Here is a 21576-nt window from a genome sequence, read left to right on the forward strand (position 1 = left end):
CCAAAGAAACTTAAAAAATAATATTTTCTTAAATTATTATTGAGACAATCACATTGAGGTCCGTCGAATTAGCTCTATGGTAGCGCGTCTGCCTCCAGACTAGTCGGCCCGGGGTCAATTCCCGATGGGGTCAGACATTTTCGTGTAAAATTTCTATTGACAGATACGAAACTGTGTTCTATACACTCAATACAAAAATTATAAATACCAAGCTGATTGGTGTCTTTTGTCCTTTTAATTGGTTATTTAACAACACTGTATCAACTACTAGGTTATTTAACGTCGGTGAATTTTTTACTGCTGATCAGGCTTGGAGAACTGGGCGACAATTGTGACGTTGCGTCATTCATCGGATACATCACTCACCCCTTCCTTCCATCCCCACGGTGGACTGTGGACGGGGAACCAACGCTTTCCCCATGCTTTCCACCCCTCTCTCGCCAGTTCTGCATCCTTGTGCTAGATGGTATTTATCAAGATGAAGTCGAGCATTTGCCGTAGGCAAACTTGGTTACGGTTGGAGAAAACCTCGGAAAAAACAGGTAACAGTCCACGCGGGAATCGAATCCATGCCCGAGCATAGCTCCGGGTCAGCAACCAAACGCACTGCCGACTGGGCTACGCCGGTGACTTAGGTTGATGTTCTGTTATAAAAGATTTATAAAGAAGGGACATAACTTACGTCATTAGTCTTTATCACTTATTCCTCGGTCCTTCACTGCTATTCATAATAAGTAGCAACTAATCTGCTGATGTATGCCTATATGCCTATTTTAATCCCCAACCTGAAGACGTAAGCTTTTAGGTTACATATCCATTTTAAGGCATGTGGGTATTACATGCGAATTCTAATGCCTATAATTGATAATTTGCTTATAAATGCCTAAAAGTTGCCTAAATACCCTATTATATATCTGAATTTATTGACTAATCTATCGATTTTTTTAAATCTGTAATTTGTTTCTTTTTTATCCAGCAGCAAATATTATCCTGGCAAGCCCAAAGCTAACATCTGATCTTGCTTTTATCAAAGTAAACTTTGGAAAGCTGTCTGCTTACATAACGAAACTGGAAGCGAGGAGTATTCCACTCCACAGTGCCGTGTAAATTATGAAGAAAGTAGAAACTATTCTTAAAGAAATACCAAGCAGTGTGGGAGAAGCAATGAGAAATAAGTAGCCTATTTGAAAATTGTGAAAAGAAATCCTGGTTAGGAGCAAGTGTTATTGCTGATTGGAAATGACATTGACATTACTGCGTTCTCACTGGTTTGGTCCTCAGCTGAGATTTGATCCATGAAGTATTGCCCCATCACTTCATGTGAAGTCCATAAAAACTTTGACAGTTTCTCATTAATAAGGAGCGGATTCCTATATAATTAAATACTATATTATTTTTGCGTGTGATAAAACACAATTAACAAAGTTAAAAATTCCGAACATGAAGTTTCAAGTTTAAAACCCGAATTTTATTTCACATAAAAACACATATTTTCACAAAAAAAATTATGTAAATACATACAGTGTTTTCAGGAAATCTATTATAAACACATAAATCTTAAGAGTTTTTTTACTTACATAATTTTTACAAGAACTTTTAAACATTTTAAAACTAAATCAATTATGTCACTCAGAAGTACGTTATTTTTTTAAGAATTCTTGGTTGCTTCGTGTTTCTAAGCGCTGTGTGGTGTATCCGTGATCCATTTTCGTAATAGTATCGCCACAAGTTCTGAGAACTGCTAGACAGCATATCAGTGTTATTATTAGAGAATAAATTAACATGGACAAGGAGGAGAGATCTTGCAACACATAATTAGGAATGTTTATTGTTGCTGAAGATGATTTTATTCCACGCTTTGTTTGTGAAACACAACAGATAAGAGCTCGGGTATGAACATTATTTAATTTAAAAAATTCTCTCGCCTCTCGCTCATGTCTATCGAGTAAGGCAATATATCTTCTTGTGATTCCCTGTTATCGGGCTTCGTCAATCGATATCCATCAAGATATACTGAAAGATGGTTGTTTAAATATGATTTGGCTTTCCTACTACCAAACTTAAACTTTTTGTGTGACACCATAAAAAAACTCGAAACATCCAAAAACCTGTTGTCTGAGGTGCGTGCCGTGAAAATTAAACTAGACTCGCTACCAGGTTCAGAAGTACAAGTACTAAGGGACAAATTCCAGAATGTGTTTGGGAAAAACAGTGGATATAAAAAAATGTGTAAAGTTGCTCAAGTATTGGAGGGTGTGTCTGTAGGTGAAATTGACGGTGTTTGTGTTTGTGACATTTCTGTCTCTAAATATGCACGTCTGACGTCCTGTGATGTGGAAAGATCGTTTTCACAGTATAAGTCATTGTTCAGAGATAACCGGTATGCATTTGTGATGGAGAATTTGGAGATGACCTTTGTTGTTCACTGCAATTCTCGGCCAACTACTAGCAGTTGTTGGTGAGTACCTAGTAACATTTTCTTTCCAAGCTAAGTGAGGTATTTTTGTCATATTAAAAAAAAATATTCTTTTATTTTTAGCAAATATTTTCGTACTTTTTAGCACATAAAAATAAATATATTTAAATTTTTTAGCACATAAAAATTCGCTCACTACTCATTAACATGCAGAATACCGCATCCAGATATCGTGTCTCAATAATTTATTTACATCTGACGTTGTAAAGATTTCATGTGGACACCCTGTACAACCCAAACAGCGTGTCAGCCGTAACATGCGTCACCTATCACGATGAACAAGACGCAGGCCGTGGAAGATTTATTAACGGGCAATCTGGAATGTAGTGATCGAGTCGTTAGTCACCGCTGCAAGCAGAGAGTACTTCAGTTAAAAATCTGTGCAAACCGAGACAAGGCTTTACTATGCAAGCTGCGATCCGCTCCTAATTCGATAATGCTGACCTAAAAAGCCGCTGTGACTCCGCAGACATCCGTCAAGACTTGACGTCTACTCCCATAAGAAGCTTCCCAGTTTCCAGACTCAGCTGACTTCATGAATGCAACAGACAACAGTTCTCATTTTACCGCTACGTACAGCATTAATCTTGTGAAATTTTATACAAGGAGAATAAAGCGTACGAAAGAGTTCAGGCTAGTTCTGTGTTGGAATAACTCTTAATCTGCAGTGAATGTCGCGTCATTCGGAGGTAACACTCCGCCCGGTACGAGCCTTACTCGAAAATATTTTGCTGTGCTTGGTCCGAATGTCAGTTTAGACTGATTACGAAGTTGGATCTTTCCGAGGATTTCCTCTCCTGTAAAGCGAATGAAGAGTAATTCCAAAGTATATTCTCGGAGTCATAACACCAAACAACATTTCGATAATACCAAATACATCGACACTAGGTAACCGCACAGTTGATACATCGTCGTCAATGACCGGTCACAAGAATTTAGACAAATTCCTGTCCATTAGTACCAACGATAAGGCTCGGTTGCAGAAAGAACAATCAATATTTGACCGAAAATCAATCCTTCGTCAGTTTTGATCAACAGATTTTTGCTGAATTAAAGAAGGTAAACTTGGGAATTCTAAATGAGATAATAGAGCAAGTGGACAGCTTGGGGTGTAACATGAGCTGCGGCCAGGAAGTCAAAAGGAGGATAGCAATGGCCAAGAAAGCTTTTAATGGAAGAAGAAGTAAGGAAGAGATTAGTGAAGTGTTTTGTGTGGAATGTGACACTGTATGGGGCAGAAACATGAACATTACGATAAAATGAAGAGAAGCGACTACAAGCATTTGAAATTTATTTATTTATCTATTTATTTATTTAAACTGGTAGAGATAAGGCCATCAGGCCTTCTCTTCCCTTCTACCTCTGGATTACAACTACAATATTAAGAATACAATTACAATTATAATTACAATTAATATTAAATTTACAAATACAATAAAAATCAAAGTACTAAAAGATTAACTTACTTACTTACTTACAAATGGCTTTTAAGGAACCCGAAGGTTCATTCCCGCCCTCACATAAGCCCGCCATCGGTCCCTATCCTGTGCAAGATTAATCCAGTCCCTATCATCATATCCCACCTCCCTCAAATCCATTTTAATATTATCTTCTCATCTACGTCTCGGCCTCCCCAAAGGTCTTTTTCCCTCCGGTCTCCCAACTAACACACTATATGCATTCCTGGATTCGCCCATACGTGCTACATGCCCTGCCCATCTCAAACGTCTGGATTTAATGTTCCTAATTATGTCAGGTGAAGAATACAATGCGTGCAGTTCTGCGTTGTGTAACTTTCTCCATTCTCCTGTAACTTCATCCCTCTTAGCCCCAAATATTTTCCTAAGCACCTTATTCTCAAACACCCTTACCCTATGTTCCTCTCTCAGAGTGAGAGTCCAAGTTTCACAGCCACACAGAACAACCGGTAATAGAACTGTTTTATAAATTCTAACTTTCAGATTTTTTGGCAGCAGACTAGATGATAAAAGCTTCTCAACCGAATAATAACACGCATTTCCCATATTTATTCTGTGTTTAATTTCCTCCCGAGTGTCATTTATATTTGTTACTGTTGCTCCAAGATATTTGAATTTTTCCATCCCTTCGAAGGATAAATCTCCAATTTTTATGTTTCTATTTTGTAAAATATTCTGGTCACGAGACATAATCATATAAAAGATATGCATATATCATAAAGATTAACTGGTTAATAAAAGTTAGACAGTTTATTGTAAAAGTTAAGAAGAGAGAAACATTTCTTTTATTGATTAAGTACAAATTAAACCTACTCTACGCAGTAAGAAAATGCTTAATAAGCTTGCTTTTGAACGCTACTAAATTCCGACAGTCTCTAATGTCACTGGGTAGGGTATTCCACAAGCCTGAGAGCGAGATTGTGTATGATGATGAATACGATGATGTCTTATGTGTTGGTATAGCTAGTATGCGGCTATTTTGCGTGCGTGTGAAGAGATTATGATATGATGACAGGTAACTGAAACGGGAGGCAAGGTAGGTAGGTGTAGAGGTGTGAAGGACTTGGAAAAGGAGAACAAGAGAATGGAAAATTCTACGTTCGTTAAGCCGTAGGCAGTTTAGAGTTTGGAAGGATGGGCTAATATGGTCAGCGCGACGGACATCGCAGACGAAGCGAACACAAGAATTATGAACACGTTGTAATTTTTGCGACTGGTTGACATTGAGGTCAGTCAGTAGAAAATCACAATAATCGAAGTGGGGCATTACTAGTGTTTCCACTAGTATTTTCTTGAGTGATAGCGGAAGAAATTTTCGAATGCTGTTTAAGGAATGTAGTATGGAAAACACTTTTTTGGTAATATGGGTTGTGGATATGGAGAAGAATGGTGCATGTGAAATCGACAGACAGAATAAGAAATTTAATGAAGCGTTTTGGAAAGAGTGGGTGAAGAAAGAATGATGCTGAAACAGATCAGGAAAGGAAACACATTTGGTTGGGTCATTGAGAAGAAACTGGCTGCTGAAGGCTCCACTGGAAGATTGGTGAACGGGAGCAAAGTTCGGGGCAGAAGAAGATATCAGATGATAGACGAAAATAAGATTATATTGATCATATGAGTAGACTAAAAGGAAGGCAGAAAATAGGGAAGATTGGAGAATGCTGAGTTTCAGTGAAAGAATTGCCATTCAATTCAATTCAATTCAATTCAATTCAATTCAATACAATTTATTTGGCCGTTAGATATAGAGTTTTAGGCTTCGTCAGAATACATTGAAAAAACATATAAATACATTTTAAAAAACACTAATAACAGAAACAGTAAAAATTTAAGCAATAAAATGAAAACATGAAATAATCTGAAGCTTTTAAATTAAAGAAAACTAACTAAATTGCAATTAAACTTATTTATTAAAATACAATTTCGTACAAATTTGTGTTGAAAAACTCAGCAACAGAATAAAAAGGATTATTTAATAACCAATTGTAAAATCTAGTTTTGAAACTATTGATTGGTAATTTATAATATTGAGTTGGGAGCTTATTATATAATTTCATCCCCATAATTAAAAAGTTTGTGTTGCTCTTGTGTAATCTACAATATGGATAATTAATTTGTTCACTATTTCTAATTTCATGATCATGTATATTGGCCACTAATGAGTAATTGTCGATATTTTGTCGAGTGTAAAGTACTAGATAATATGTATATATACAAATTTATGATTGTTAAAATCCGTGATTGTCTGAAAAGTGGCCGACAATGTTCCAGATAGATTGATTTACATAGAATTCTAATGGCCTTCTTTTGTAAATTCAAGACGCTTCCAATTTTGGTTCCATTTCCCCAGAAAATTAGGGCATATCGAATTATCGACTGAAAGAAAGAAAAGTAGGCACATCTTAAATAATTTTGAGAAACGCAAGTAGTTAATTTCTTTAGTAAATATAAAACTCTTGATAGCTTTGTGCATATGTATTCGATGTGCTTATCCCATGTTAAACTGGAGTCTATAAAAAGTCCCAGAAATTTTGTGTAGTTGACTCTGTTGTCCTTATTTATTAGATAGTTTAGGCAGAAAGTTAAGTTGGTAGTTTTTCTCTTGATTAAACAAAAACCATTAGATTCAAACCATAAAGCCATCTGTGATAGAGTGTCGTTTTTGAGAGCAAGTAATTGATTTAGAGCAGAGGAAGAACATAGGAAAGTCGTGTCATCTGCATACATAATTGTTATTGCTTTTTGCATTGGACAGTACACTACGTATAAAGTTCTCACAATCAGTGCATTGTTGTTATGTCTTAATATGGAACGTTTTGATTGAAAATATGCATGAACAAAATTGCAAACAAAAAATAGAACATAACTTTACCCTGAATAATGAGCCTGTATTTCCTGCTCATTAGAAATGTAGATTGAAGACTGAAATGACTGTGGGAACTCTAAACGGATCAGTGCAGCTACTCGCCGTGCTGCAGTACATCTCACTCAGGAATGAGCTCCACCCAGGACTTACAATAATGATGACTAACATCAAATAGGCCGCGGGCAGAGGGCACTGGAGGGGGCGCAGCGGGGCTTACGTGGTGACCTTACACCGCGCGTGCTGCACTAGGCGCTTCAACATGTGGATGAATTCAGCTTGGATTTCATTGCACACTCGAGCCTGTATAGGTCAACCAAAATTCTTAAATTCCGCACGGAAAATTAGAGAATACTTTTCATAACACACTATGAATAAACACTGATTACAATCGTTAGTTTTCCTGAATAATACTAACATCTGCTCAACATCCATTGATGCCGCATACGCAGACGATAATAATGAAATGTACGAGGAAAAAGAAACTACGGCAATAAAGAGCGTTCGTTTACATCATGTAGGACCGGGCGGCGCGCGACCGGCACGAAGGCCATGCAACACGTGGAAAACCGCCTCCCGGTCCCACACGCTCGGCAGTCCAGTTCAGTCTCTGTGTAAGAGTGGTTGTGTTGACGTTAGAATGTGTTATTCTTCTGATTGTGTTAGTGAAGTGCTTAGATTTAGGAGTAGATGTGTTGAAGTTAGATTGCGTGGTATTCTTCTGATTGTGTTAGTGAAGTGCTTAGATCTAGGAGTAGATGTGTTGAAGTTGGATTGCGTGATATTCTTCTGATTGTGTTAGTGAAGTGTTTAGATTTAGGAGTAGATGTGTTGAAGTTAGATTGCGTGGTATTCTTCTGATTGTGTTAGTGAAGTGTTTAGATTTAGGAATGATTGTGTTGACGTTAGAATGTGTGTTATTCTTCTGATTGTGTTAGTGAAGTGCTTAGATTTAGGAGTAGATGTGTTGAAGTTAGATTGCGTGGTATTCTTCTGATTGTGTTAGTGAAATGTTTATATTTAGGTGTGGTTGTGTTGACGTTACAATGTGTGTTATTCTTCTGAATGTGTTAGTGAAGTGTTTAGATTTAGGAGTGATTGTGTTGACGTTAGAATGTGTGCTATTCTTCTGAATGTGTTAGTGAAGTGTTTAGATTTAGGAGTGATTGTGTTGACGTTAGAATGTGTGTTATTCTTCTGAATGTGTTAGTGAAGTGTTTAGATTTAGGAGTGATTGTGTTGACGTTAGAATGTGTGTTATTCTTCTGATTGTGTTAATGAAGTGCTTAGATTTAGGAGTAGATGTGTTGAAGTTAGATTGCGTGGTATTCTTCTGATTGTGTTAGTGAAGTGCTTAGATTTAGGAGTAGATGTGTTGAAGTTAGATTGCGTGGTATTCTTCTGATTGTGTTAGTGAAGTGTTTAGATTTAGGAGTAGATGTGTTGAAGTTAGATTGCGTGGTATTCTTCTGATTGTGTTAGTGAAGTGCTTAGATTTAGGAGTAGATGTGTTGAAGTTAGATTGCGTGGTATTCTTCTGATTGTGTTAGTGAAGTGCTTAGATTTAGGAGTAGATGTGTTGAAGTTAGTTTGCGTGGTATTCTTCTCATTGTGTTAGTGAAGTGCTTAGATTTAGGAGTAGATGTGTTGAAGTTAGATTGCGTGGTATTCTTCTGATTGTGTTAGTGAAGTGTTTAGATTTAGGAGTGGTTGTGTTGACGTTAGAATGTGTGTTATTCTTCTGAATGTGTTAGTGAAGTGTTTAGATTTATGACTGATTGTGTTGACGTTAGAATACGTGTTATTCTTCTGATTGTGTTAGTGGTTTAGATTTAGGAGTGGTTGTGTTAACGTTAGACTGCGTGTTATTCTTCTGATTGGTTAGTAAAGTGTTTAGATTTAGGAGTGGTTGTATTGACGTTAGATTGCGTGTTATTCTTAGTGAAATGTTAGGTTTAGGAGTGGTTGTGTTGACGCTAGATTACGTGTTATTCTTCTGATTGTGTTAGTGAAGTGTTTAGATTTAGGAGTGATTGTGTTAACGTTAGATTGCATGTTATTCTTCTGGTTGTTTAGTGAAGTGTTTAGAATTAGGAGTGGTTGTATTGACGTTAGATTGCGTGTTATTCTTAGTGAAGTGTTAGATTTAGGAGTGGTTGTTTTAACGCTAGATAACTTGTCATTCTTCTGAGTGCTTTAGTGATGTGTTTAGATGTAGGAGTGGTTGTGTTGGCGTTAGATTACGTGTTATTCTTCTGATTATATTAGTGAAGTGTTTAGATTTAGGAGTGGTTGTGTTGACGTTAGAATGCGTGTTATTCTTCTGATTGTGTCAGTGAAGTGTTTAGATTTGGGAGTGATTGTGTTAACGTTAGATTGCGTGTTATTCTTCTGATCGTGTTAGTGAAGTGTTTAGATTTAGGAGTGGTTGTACTGACGTTAGATTGTGTGTTATTCTTAGTGAAGTGTTAGATTTAGGAGTGGTTATGTAGACGCTAGATTGCGTGTTATTCTTCTGATTGTGTTAGTGATGTGTTTAGATGTAGGAGTGGTTGTGTTGATGTTAGATTACGTGTTATTCTTCTGATTGTAAGTGAAGTATTTAGGTTTAGGAGTGGTTGTGTTGACGTTAGAATGCGTGTTATTCTTCTGATTGTGTTAGTGAAGTGTTTAGATTTAGGAGTGATTGTGTTAACGTTAGATTGCGTGTTATTCTTCTGATCGTGTTAGTGAAGTGTTTAGATTTAGGAGTGGTTGTACTGACGTTAGATTGTGTGTTATTCTTAGTGTAGTGTTAGATTTAGGAGTGGTTGTGTAGACGCTAGATTGCGTGTTATTCTTCTGATTGTGTTAGTGATGTGTTTAGATGTAGGAGTGGTTGTGTTGATGTTAGATTACGTGTTATTCTTCTGATTGTAAGTGAAGTATTTAGGTTTAGGAGTGGTTGTGTTGACGTTAGAATGCGTGTTATTCTTCTGACTGTGTTAGTGAAGTGTTTAGATTTAGGAATGGTTGTGTTAATGTTTGAATGCGTGTTATTCTTCTAATTGTGTTAGTGAAGTGTTTAGATTTAGGAGTAGTTGTGTTGACATTAGATTGCGTGGTATTATTATTATTATTATTATTATTATTATCATCATCATCATTATTATTATTTGAATACATCTATTTCCCATATAAGAGCTGTATTGTCTTTTCCTTGCGCCACCCGCCTATTCCCCCTTTTCTTTTCCGATATTTGATAGGCCTATCTCCATCCGTACATGGCTACTAGAACTTGGCGTAACGTCACGAATACAAGAGCCCTCAATTGGCACGTCAAATAATGAAGAAAAAATTCCACATATACGGATTATGTGGGCACTTGGCACTCCTCAACAAGTAATGAGTCAATGAATTCCAGGAACTTCAACATGAAGAGTGGAGAGACAGATGTGAGTTCAGGGCACGTGACGTTCGGCAGGTGTTAACCGCTGAGCTGGACTGCAAATCCAATTAACACCGCCACGCTTACATTGTGAATTAGATTAGCAGTCACATGTAGATGAGGATTCAAGAAATGTCAACGTCAGATATACGGGTGGGACCTTTGTCAAAAGTTTACCAGTAAGTATAAAAACAGAACTCGAAACACTGTATATTATTATTATTATTATTATTATTATTATTATTATTATTATTATATACTTGTTACTTGACGCTGTATCAACTACGAGGTTATTTAGCGTCGATGAATTTGGTGATGAAATATTTGGCGAGATGAGGCCGAAGATTCGCCATAGATTACTTGACATTTGGTTGGAGAAAACCTCGGAAAAAACCCAACCAGATAATCAGTCCAAGTGGGAATCGAACCCACGCCCGAGCGCAACTTCTGATCGGCAGGCAAGCGCTTTAACAGACTGAGCTACGCCGGTGGCTATTACTATTATTATTATTATTATTATTATTATTATTATTATTATTATTATTATTTCAGGCAAATATTGGTTGATTTTGATCAGAGATAATTCTTACTTAGAACAAGATGTGCCTTCCTCAATGTTTGTGTTGCTTCCTGAACAACATAAAATATTTATGGTTTTCTAGCAGCTGGTGTACAGTATGTACAGACTGATTATTTAGTCCTGACAGCTCAGCGACGCGAAAGAGGGGAAGTAATAGGAGTAGTGGGGAGAGCTCCGGAGTAGAGATAAGGGCGAGCGGTCAGTAAATAAATGCAGTACAGAACTCTACTGGAAACAAACCGTTATACCGCACGCATTTACATCCGATCGCTCTGAATGCAAGCGACTGACTAAACCGAACACCCCTTAGCGTAACGTAATGGGCTAGTCTGACCCAGGCGCACATTGTCGGCGACTGACAGGACTAAATAATCGTACTGTACTCCTGGATGTCTCAGGATATGGTTCACAGAGAACCAATTATATTATACTATTCGTATGACTATTGTTTTTCGCTTCCATCTGTCAATATTTCTATTTTACCTACTACAACTATTCCTTGATTAGTTTGATTCACTGTGAGTACAGTTAATGATAACAGGCAATAAAAAACATTTTATGGATTAGAATGAACATTCAGTTCAAGCATTTTCTTAACTAGATATTTAACGTCGCTGCATCAGCAGGATGGTGACAGCGACATAAGAATTGGGGCGATGAGACCGAGTATTCGCCTTAAGAGTTCGCGAAAATCTCGGAAAATATCCATTAAAGCGGAATTTGAATCCATGCCCAAGCATAGTCTCATCGGTTGATATTTCTGAATATTGTGCAGCAGTCCAATAGTGTTTTCTGCATTTGTGAGATTACAGTTTGTTTCCAATCCTCTTTAATATTAGACTAGTATTAATTGCAGAATAATCCCCGTCACTGCTGATATTATTATAGGTACCGGATTTTTAGGTGCTAAAGTTAATATAAAATACCTTACTATTATTTGCTAATATTCCAAATAACGTACCTATAGTTACAAACGAGCAAGCAATATCCACACTCCAGTTACTGGGCTTAAACGAGGAAGCCAATTGTAGCGAATGGCGCGAACTTCATATCCGTTTTCTATGAAGAAGTTCGCGCCATTCACTACAATTGCCTAAAGCTTCCGGTCATGTAGACGTGTGGTTGGTTCTACAGGGTGATGCTCGCTTTTAAAATGCAAATTCAAATGAACCTTATATGAGGCCGGCAATGAACCTCCAGGTTCCTTAAAAGCAGTAAATAAATAAATAAATAAATAAATAAATAAATAAATAAATAAATAAATAAATAAATAAATAAGTTCAAATGAGGCTAGAATCATAATTGTATACTTTGTATGTTATTTTTATATGTATGGGTAAATGAATTTAGATTGGGAGTTACTAACTTTAATAATTACAAATTATTGTTTTTTTCTATATTATTTTCTTGTTCTAAGGCAGTGGACGAATGGAGCACATGTTTGGTTACCACCCGCTGTACATGATAGTCGTTCTGCTTCACTGTCACCGAGAGATGCTCTATTACTTTTCATTCGGTAGAGATATACTCCAAGCTCACACAGCTTAACAGTTTTGATACAAACTTCCTATAGGTATCCTACAAGCAAAACTCAGCTCAGACTCCTCGCGCCGCGCATGCTATACCCCTCTTACTCCCCTGCAGTAGGCGGTTTCTTTGATAAGCGGCTACTGGTATAGCTATAACGGCTACGGACATGAGCAATCAAAGAGCAGCTGTAACAATAACCAATTAAGTGAATATAACATTACAAGATGTCAACATCGTCTCTTTCTAAGTCACAATCGGTATCTATCTTCACTGGAACTATCCTCATATTTAAATTTTAAATATTTAAATTTAGTTAGATTAATATTTAATATAAAACGCTACGTGACTCCCTGACTGTGGCAACAACACGTGTTCAGTTCAGCACTAGAAAATAATATATGCGCATGCGCATAGTGTCGGTGGTGTGATTGGTGACGGGGAGCGTGCAGGGAAAGGGAGCAAACGTCATCTGCGCGAAACAGTCTGCGCACTGAGTTTTGTTTGTGGGATGCCTACTCTAGTGATGACAATATAAACATTACTGCTACATTTTATTATTATTTCTGAAGTTGTCGACTTTCGGGCGAATTTACGGTCATTTATCACCAGTTGAACAAGACGATGACGCTTCAGTTAAGAACAGAAGAACTAACAAAAAAACTTCAAAATTATTTGTAAGTAGCAATGATTAAAGCTTTCAAAATTCTGCCTGTAGGACATCCTGTAGTTCTACTTTCTCATTTTTTCTAATATATACGGCATCACGCGTTGGAAATACCAGCATGGGCGTGATGGTGACATTTTCGTGTTTTCACATATGTCGACCTCCTTCAGCCAGATGGCTTTGTTTAGTAATTTCTTCAGTATATTAAGTTGAAGGTTGCGTGTTTGTGGAATGGAAATATCTATTGAGTGTGTATGTTTAACTCTTTTACAGAGTCGTATAACATCATAACATATTATATTCTATTTGCAACTGTCTTATCAGTAGGACAGAGGGCTTGGACTTTTATTCCTTAAAAATCGCCAAAATTTCCATTATAAAATATGCACTTAAGACTTTAAATTTCCAGAAATATGCTCTATAATATAAAAAAAATTATATATCATAACTAATTTATATAGGCCTATATCTTATAGTAGTCAGAAGAGAAAAAAAATGAAGTTTTAGGAATTTCAAGGCATGTAAATTTTATTCAAAACAAAAAATGCTAATTTATATTCATGAACTTTCATTGTATCTGTACTATGAGACCTAGCTGCAATATAGGGTAAAGGTTGGTAATATGATACGAGTAATATTGTGATAGTTCTTTTTGAGAATTTATTACAATTTTACTGAGCGAGAGAAGGACCGGTTTTGTACAGAAACTTGTCCACGAACATTCCCTTAATACGTTGACGCAAAAAACCGATCTTCCTCTCGCTCAGTAAAATTGTAATAAATTCTCAAAAAGAACTATCACAATATTACCAACCTTTACCCTACAATGAATACTTTGTGCAAATTTTCAAAAGAAAATTATTGTCTATTGTCAGCTAAAAAAAAAGCTTTGTACATAGAAAAGCTTTTTATACTTCTACTGATAAAGTGGGAGCAAACTTAAAATGAACAATATCACTTTACTCTAATTCTCTCGCTGTCTCTCACAGACACCCTCCTCTTTCTAAAATTTAGCAACAAAGTGGTTTCCTCTACTTTCACATCCAGTTCCTTCAAGTGAGGGTCGGCCTAAGTGGCGCAGTAGATAGAGTGCTGGCCTTCTGTGCCCGAGGTTGCGGGTTTGATCCCGGCCCAAGTCGACGGCATTTAAGTGTGTTTAAATGCGACAGGCTCAAGTCAGTAGGTTTGCCGGCATGTAAAAGAAGTCCTGCAGGACAAAATTCCGGCACGCCGACAACGTTTATATAACCTGGGCATTTGCGAGCGTCGTTAAATAAAACATCATTTACGATTTATTCAAGTGAGCTGCCTAGCCACCTCTTTCTCTACCCGCGTGAAAACAATAGACACATAGTTGTAGTACTCTTGACCATTTAGGGTCAAGTCCATTTTGCACATTCTACAGAATATGGCAGGAAGGAAATAGAAATATTAAAATTTTACCAAAGGAATATGAAAGAACATAATTCTAACAAATTCAAAGAACGAAGGAAATCAACATTGAATATATGCCTAGACAAGTGTATGAAAAGCTTCAAAGGGTAAAAATATTCTGAATATGAACAATAGATCGTTAAAATATGCTTTATCAACAGTAATCTCACTAGACGTTTTGATTTATCTAGAGAAAATCAAAACTCGAGTGGGATTTAATTGACTATTACACGATTAGAAGAAAGTATATGAAGATTAGAAGTAACGAACTACTCCAATACAATAAAATATTAATTGACTTACGAAAATACAACTGTCTTCAAATGTACTATTGTACCATCTCAACATTACAAATATTACGCTAGATGCATGCTAGATGGCAGTAGTGAGCAATGCCTTCTCGTCGAGAAGTTCTCGATCTATAGCCTACACGATGACAATGTTACTAGTCAAGAAGGCTTTGTTGATTCAGTTTCATTTTTATTATTAAAACAGTTGCATTCCACTTCAATTATCCGAATCCCAGTAATCAACGTCACTTGACAGATGATTTTCAATAAATCTTAATATTAAACAATCTCTGATACGTGACTATCCATAATATCATATAGCAGAAGCTATAACATAACCTAACTAATATACACATGTGTTAGAAAAGTTTTAATTAACGACGATGACATAAAAATAAACATGAATAATTTTAAAAGGAATAATTATTGAATGTACAATTTTCAAATTTGAATGTGGTTGGTGGTTCAATTAATGTTATATTGGACGTGTGCGTAATAGAAGTGGAACTCGTTGATTTAGGCCTACATTGTGTATTCAACTTATTCAGGATTTCCGAATGAATAATTTTAAAAGGAATAATTATTGAATGTACAATTTTCATATTTGAATGTGGTTGGTGGTTCAATTGATGTTATATTGGACGTGTGCGTAATAGAAGTGGAACTCGTTGATTTAGGCCTACATGGTGTATTCAACTCATTCAGGATTTCCGAATGGTGCTCTTCATTTATTTGTAAATCGGATTTCAGAAGATGCATAGGTATGATCAGTGATTTTTATTAATTCTTGTTCTTGAATGCCAATGTGAGTCATATTTGAAACTGCTGTGTATCGACTGGAGTGGTTTGTAATTATATATATATATATATATATTTTTTTTTTTTTTTTTTTTTTTGACGTCCAGACCAGCGCAGTTTCAAATGTTTGGCAAACAAATGCTAGGGACGCGATAAAATTGTGCGAAAAGCAGCCATGGTGGTGGTGGTGGTGGTGGTGGTGGTGGTGGTGGTGGTGGTGGTGGGCGGCGGCGGTGGTGATAATAATAATAATAATAATAATAATAATAATAATAATGATAGATCATTTTGGATTCCAAAATAATGTAATGACTTGAGATACGCTTTATTTATATTTGACATTAATCTACTTTTGTGATAGCTGACATACCTGAGAATCTACAGCAGGCATTGGTGGAATGAAACAGAAAAGAGGGGGGAAAGCAAAGTGATGTGGGTTTCAAAACAGTATAGACAGGAAGGACTTCGCATACTATGTGATGAAAGGCGTCTTGCGAAAGGAGAAAACTTTTAAGATCTCGATACCATACCAAGTATTGATGGAAGAATTGAACGAAAGGTGTTAAATAGGACTAAAAAACAATACTATTGTAGAAAAACTGAGATCAGTGTTAAAACAAAAATGCAGATCTACAATGCAATAATGCATGTTTATATTTATCACTTCCCTAGCATTTGTTTCTTTATTTGCCAACATTTCAAACTACAAATTCTTTACGGTACTATAAAACATGCTTTGCGATCGTCATTTGTTTCCCGCATCGATAGTCAACTGAAAATGGCGGATCCGTTCAAATGTTTTGGTGAAGCTTACATTATTGAAATAAAATTTTAGTAAGCCAATTAATATTTTACTGTATTAGGGTACTTTATTTCTTCTAATCGTGTAATAGTCAATTAAATCCCACTCGAGTTTTGATTTTCTCTAGATAAATCAAAACTCTAGTGAGATTACTGTTGATAATTTAAGACATCAAAGTAAAGGATTCAATGACTTGTACAAATTAATTAAAGCCCTAATATTATGGCATAATTATGCATTAAGTCTACACGAATTCATAATTATAACAATCTAAATGCGTCATAGGCCTATAAACGTGTTATGCATGTACTGAAGTTATTCTCCGTGAAATAATTAGCAAGATTCACAGACAGGCCTGCTAGCTGCACTAAATGCAACCAGTGACCTTCTAACAGAAACCCAGTGTGGGAATCCCTTATTTAGAAGTATGAAGGTAACAGGAGCCTCTCTGCAGCAGGAGATTAACAGCTCATTCTAAAAAACAAATAAGACTTCTTTTTGCTGTTCGTTTATGAGAAAAGTACACGTTTAGTCCTAACATGCAGTGGTTTTCATTGAGTCATTACGTATTATAGAAGTTATTAGTTGACGGAACAAGGTAGAGCAAGGGGAGGAAACGATTCATAAGGCGGTGAACAAGATGTGCTTCGTGTGAAAGTCTAACGAAGAGAGTTTGCATGTAACGCTGTAGAGCAATTTGCATCTTCTAGCCAGCATCTTGCACATGTACGAAACGTGACTGTTGTTTCAGATTCACTGACAACTTTCTTAGGTTGGTATTCCTTTCATCAAGATTTCACACGTTCAGAACACGAGGGGGAAGGGTGGAAGTTTGGGAAGATTATACAACTGCAAAGCGCATTCGGCAGCCCTTGACTTCAGGCGGCAGAGAGTTCCAGTGACGAGAGGTAGCAACAGTGAAGGATCAGGCATACAGAGTGATGTGTGAAGTGGAATTTCTGTCGTGTTACTGCATTTTGATTAATGTTATGATCGCGAAAGAGCGTATGGAAAAGGGCGAACAAATAAGAATGGGAAGAAGTGTGCATAATTCGATATAAGTGAGAAAGTGAGTGCAAATTTCTCCTCTCATGTAACCTAAGCCATGATAATTTATCGAAAGAAGGTGAGGTATGATCTTTAAAAAGAAGCGGACGCACACGTTATGAACATGCTGTAGTTTCTGGGCGAAATCAATCTTGAGATCACTGAACAAAACATCGCAATAATCGAAGTTAGATAATCCTTCCAAAGAAAGCTAAGTACTGTATGTTAGGGACTTCCATTGCACTTGTCCTTGACTGGAACACACTGGAAAGCATGCCAACCAATACTGGTGGAACTTGGAAGTAATATTCTAAAATGTCTTCACTCGTAACATGGGAAGGAACTAAGAGACCGAGCAAAGGAACTGGTTCTCTTCTCGAGCGGCAGTCTGCTGAGTCTTGTAAGTGGGGCAATTAACTGATGGAAAGATTAAAGATAAGAGTCCCACTCAAAAACGGATATTAAACACAAGACATCAATCAAGCGACGGTAATGCAACTTAATTGACTTCTTCGCAAGTTTCATTCCTTTTTGCGCAGAAATTATGAATTTCCTAGCAAGTGCCAGCTGAACCGTAATGCGCGCCCGCCTAATGGTAACGCCCGCATTAAACTCAATTATAATTGTTTAAATTAGAACCCGATTTCATAATTACTAATAAATTGGATTCAGTGACCGTTAAAAATTTTTAATGAGTCCGTTTCTGTTATCTTATCGAGCAAACAACAAGCTGCAGTAGAATTCAGCAGCTCCGCCCGCTGCCGTCTTGGTAGAACATCCGCGCTACATAAATCTGAGAGTGACGGCGGCCACTGTGTGATGAAAACAATGTGATTTACGAGCACCAGAGTTTATCCCTTTTCAGAAATGGACTTTCAATCGTTTGGTCTATATTATACAGTATAGCATATTATTTAATATAATTTATAAAATGAATTACAGTATACGTGTTTTATAGAAGTACCGATATGTAATTCGGGGTTCAATCCCAGGTGGTGACAGGATTTTTTCTCGTTGCCAAACTTTCAGAACGGCCCCGAGGTTCACTCAGCCTCCTATAAAATTGAGTACCGGGTCTTTCCCGGGGGTAAAAAGGCGGTCAGAGCGTGGTGCCGACCACACCACCTCATTCTAGTGCCGAGGTCATGGAAAGCATGCGGCTCTACCTCCATGCCCCCCCCCAAGTGCCTTCATGGCATGTTACAGGGATACCTTTACCTTTTTACCTTTACCAGTACGTAATTAGTAGAGGAAAGTGCCCTAAACCGGACTCCTCCCCCTAAAGCGAACCCCCGGTCTCCTGGCTCTGCATTCTCCTGAATGCTAGCAGAACTAAGTGTAAATAGTAGTTTAGGCTTCTACCACTCTGTAGCGGAGCACACACGTTGCTTATCAGTCTGCAATTACGTGTTTTGACAGTGGAAAAAGCATTTACATGGTGCTACATTTTTCGTTATTTCTCCTAGATATTGGCAGGTAAGCCTTTCGACCTATATATATTCTTAAAAGGTAAGGTTTAAGGTTATTGCTTGCCATTAAACCGTTTAATTTGGATGTTTGGTTAAAAATCTATTGAGTTAACAAAAAGTTGGCTATAGTCGCATAAACCGGACCCCCTTCAGTTACCTAAACCGGACCCCTTATTTTTTCATATTTAAAGTCTACCTGTATTTGTAGACACTCTTATTCTCTTGGAATTCTGTTCCAAATTTCAGGAGGATAGTGAGGTAGGAAGGAACAATCTTTACAGCGTACTATTCAGAGTCGATCCAAATGAACTCCTCACTCAGTGGTTTCGACAGTTCACCGAGTTTGCCAATCCTACATAGCAAAAACCTGTGCTGTTGCTCTTGGATAGCCACTTTAGCCACACACAGAATATTGATCTGATCAACTTGGCAAAAACAAATCATGTTACCATTGTGTCGCTGCCACCTCACTCTTCACACAAACTACAGCCTTTGGACAAAACTTTCATGGGCCTCCTCAAAGTTTACTACAGCAAGGAAATCAGGCAGTGGTTAAGGCACAATGAACGTGCTGTCAGTGTTTTTGATGCAATGGACCTGTTTGGCAAAGCCTATATTAGATGTCAAACAGCTCAAATATTAATGACTGGATTTAAAGCAACCCTTGAACAAGAAGCTGTTTTCAGAAGCTGAATACATTGTAGAGGCAACGGGAAACGAGATTTCTCTTTCTATGAATCTGTGTTAAAGAAACAAACAGCAGAAAATCAGAGCTTTCCAGAGAACAGAGAAGAATGTGATGTGAACGAACCACAAGTTATTGTAGCGTTTGACCAAAATCAACCATCAACATCTTCGACAGGTCAGAGTGTTCCTCTGTCATCAGCTACATTTGAGGATCCTCAGGGTTCCACATCTTCTAAGACAAGTCCGTTTGACATCACACCCATTCCAAAATTTATAAAAAAAAAAAAAAAGATTCTCGAATAGGGGGCGAAAGATCTGCAGTTCTACGATCATCACATCTACGTCTTTGAAGCCCAATTGGTGGAAGCTAAGAAAGCTAAAGAAGCAATGGAAGCTGAACAACAAGCACGGAATCGTGCTCAAGGACGCAAAAGCACTCGCGGTCAGGGACGTGGGTTCAGAAGTACAGTCTTCAAGAAGAGGGAAAGGGCTCGTGAAAAAGCGTCTAAATTTTGTGAAAAAATGTGAAAGAATCAAGCACTGAAGATGAAAAAGACGTGACCTCTGGAATATCTGAATTAGATCTTTTCTCGGAAGTTTCCCCATCCAAAGATGATGTTTGGTGTGTGTGTGTTTTGTGACAGAAAATTTTCGGAGGATTCTAGAGGGGAACTTTGGGTCATGTGCGTTGTGCTGGAACTGAAAAGGACAAGAACATCTGCGATTTGTGTCGCTAAACGATTTAATTCTGTTGTACGTTTTGTGTATCTTTTTTGAATACATTCCATATCTTTTTTTAAAAACTAAAACCTGTAATTGTAATATTATAGGGTAAATTAGGGTCTGTTGGACAGTCGGGCATGTTGGACACTTTGTACTTTAACGTGTTACCTCGCCACTTGTGGGCACCACATTCTGCTAGAAGTCAATGACGGAAGTAGCCACTCGTGGCTACTTCCGTCATTGACTTCTAGCAGAATGTGGTGCCCACAAGTGGCGAGGTAACACGTTAAAGTACAGAGTGTCCAACATGCCCGACTGTCCAACAGACCCTAATTTACCCTATTTATACTTTGAAACTAGATTATGTTTTCTCTTATTTAATATCTTTTTCCAAATTTGTTTAGTGTTATTTTGATTATTTTTACAAGGGGTCGATTTCGGCAACTATTTTTCAAATCGACAAAGTGAAAGGTTATTGAAAATAATTTTTTTCGTACTAATTTTTAATTATATTTTCTAAGAGTAAAATGTAAATGGTGCATAATACTATAAAGTAAATATTACATGCTTTTAAAATATAGTTTTTTATTGTTTTATATATTTTTTAATCAAAAACAAAATGGGGGTCCAGCTTTGGGCACTTTCCTCTAATAACTCTACTATAAACAAGTCTCTCTCGGCCTTATATGCCGCAGGGTGTCGCTTAGTTGGCCAGTTCTTACTCCAATGCTCATTAGTACTGACCATAGCCCTCTATACAGAGGGTTAAAAAAAAGTATCCAATATTTTAGGAGATGATAGTATGCATCAAAGCAAGAAAATAATATCTAATAAACATGAGTCTTACAACATTACAGGTATATTCTCTCAGTTATAATATAAAGAAAATATGCCAAGATACTCACGTGCGGTGTAATATAGGACAAACATGAATCCACATCTACATGTGACTCACCTGAAACAGAAGAAACAAGTCAGCATGAAAACTCCGTACTATTGACTTCGCTTTAATGAAGGTTGCAAGTCAATATTGAAACAATTCATCATTAAAAATAATAAACAAAAGCAACGACATCAGTTTAATTATTGTAATTCCACGATATCAAAATCAAGAAAATCTAAGAAATAAAGTTTAGACAACCTGACTATACTTAACACTCTAAACATTTATTAGGCCTACAGTTTCAATTATTACAAAATAGAGAGTCCTCCGTACATGAGCTCACGTGACCTGCAGAAACGTCACCTTCCACAGTGCGCCTGATGTACACGTCGATGTTCAAGGACGTTTGTCGAGCGCCGAAT

The 21576-nt window shown here is 37.1% G+C and overlaps 1 long non-coding RNA gene across 1 annotated transcript in view; it reads right to left on the reverse strand.

Moving 5' to 3' along the window:
- LOC138709423 (uncharacterized) overlaps positions 1-21218 on the reverse strand; it is a 150927-nt gene extending 129709 nt beyond the window's left edge. Inside the window, exon 1 of the long non-coding RNA XR_011334928.1 lies at positions 21177-21218. This is a non-coding gene — a long non-coding RNA (uncharacterized lncRNA). The remainder of the gene's footprint in view (positions 1-21176) is intronic.
- Positions 21219-21576: the final 358 nt, after the last annotated feature.

This window comes from Periplaneta americana, chromosome 1 (genome assembly GCF_040183065.1).
Source record: "Periplaneta americana isolate PAMFEO1 chromosome 1, P.americana_PAMFEO1_priV1, whole genome shotgun sequence".
In the NCBI taxonomy this organism is placed as follows: Eukaryota; Metazoa; Arthropoda; class Insecta; order Blattodea; family Blattidae; genus Periplaneta; species Periplaneta americana.